The sequence below is a fragment of the Mastomys coucha genome, unplaced genomic scaffold (genome assembly GCF_008632895.1).
Source record: "Mastomys coucha isolate ucsf_1 unplaced genomic scaffold, UCSF_Mcou_1 pScaffold21, whole genome shotgun sequence".
Classification (NCBI taxonomy): Eukaryota; Metazoa; Chordata; class Mammalia; order Rodentia; family Muridae; genus Mastomys; species Mastomys coucha.
The window spans coordinates 95,823,441-95,825,366 of NW_022196904.1; positions in this window are offsets into that span (position 1 = coordinate 95,823,441).

Here is a 1,926-nt window from a genome sequence, read left to right on the forward strand (position 1 = left end):
CCTCTAAGGCTTAGAAGAGACCCTCCTTGCAGCTAATCCTGCTCCATTATAAAAGTCTTTTGATTGGTTTGTTTTACAGGCTATTTCCCCTTGATACCTGATCTTTTTGTGACTGCCAAGCTGATATTTTTTAAAAAATATAGATATAATTATTTCTTTGTCCTAACACCCTAAAATTGATTGCTTATAGCTCACAAAGTTCTGTTCAAACAAGATAGCAGAGAATCCTTTTCAATTTTCTTTCCTTGCTGCCATCTCACAATCCTTTCTCTGTCATGCCTTAACTTTTATCATTGCTACCACCCTACTAATTAATACACTATGTCATCACATTACCATAATGGCTTGCATTTCTATTGAAATTACAATGTGCCCTGAATCATTCTTTACTGATTTACCCACAGTGATTCAGGAATGCTCCCAATCAAGCTGTCAAGTAGGGTTATGAGTGTCATTCTTTATGGAAGAAGAGACTGAGACTTGCTGATAAGAGACAAAATTGCTATTAAAGACTAGCTATTTTTTGTTTTGGCATCTATGATTTTAGTAAGGTATTTGAAAACTATAGCTCATGAACTAAATTAAACCCTCCACCAGTCTTCATATTGTCTATAAAAACAGGCTTTTTATTCATAAATTGGCAGACTGTTCTATTGGCTTTGATGTTATCGAATAATGGTAATATTCTTATGATGCTGTTACAAAAACCCAACTACAAATTCAATGAGGTCTCCATCAGACTACCAGTGACATTCTTTGCAGAAACAGAGAAAACAATCTATAAAGAACACCCTCAAATGACCCCAAATAGCTTAAGCTTTCCTGAGCAACAGCAGCAATGTTGGGAAGATCAAAACACATGATGTCAAAACACACTGTTGTCATAGTAAGAAAATCATGGTATTGGCATAAGAATAGACGCATATGCAAGTATATTAGAAGTACCAGAGTAAATCTACACAACAAAATGCATCTGATATTCAATAAAGCTGTAAAAGGTATAAAAATCCCTATGTTGAAGAGAAGACAGTGGCTTGTCTCCATATACTAAACTTAAACTTGTTTCCTGTAAAAATTCAATTTAAATACATCAATACTCTTTTTTTTTGAACATGGTAATTTATTTTATGCAGTTGTTTGAATCAATTGCTTAAAAACTCTCAAAAGGTACTTTAAAAAATGTTGAAAAATACATTTTTTTCTAACTTAATGGTGATCACCTAAAATAAACAAGTCAACAATTTTAAACCCTTCATTGGCACTATTATTTTAAATAATTTTTAAATTCCAAAACACAAAAATCCACTGTATAATACAACACACTCCTTAGCAGTAAGATTAGTTTCACTCTAATAATACACCTCATGTAGATCATTAATTTATAGCACCCTGCAAAGTTATTCAAACTTAATGTAACTGAAAACTCAAAAGAGGTAAGGGAGTTGAAAAGAAGTACATTCAACTCTGACGCTGCTTTTACAGTTGCTTCTCTAAAGAGAATCTGTACAAAGTTCTCATTTCCATTGGTATTAAGATTTTGATACAGCTCTGATACATAAATGTAAGTCATTTTTAATCAATAGAGGTTACATTAGTGTAACATATACCACAACTTGTCTCCCATATTTCTCATGATGTTTCTTTAAGTCCTAATAGAAAACAATAGAAATGAAGGCAATGTTTGCCTTTTGCTTTTAAGAGGAAGGTAAATAACTTTGCTTTCTTAATTATACATGTAGAATTGTTTTAGGTTGTACAAGTTCAATTAGAGCAAGTAGCCTGAAAGCCAGCAGACCATTGTTGGAATTTTAGTCTCATGTGAAACCTGTGCTAGGTATAAAACGATCGTAAATGTAAAACATCCATCACCAAATCAACTGCAAGAAGACAGCACTCCAAGTAACTAGAAGTTAAGCATAAAGGAAC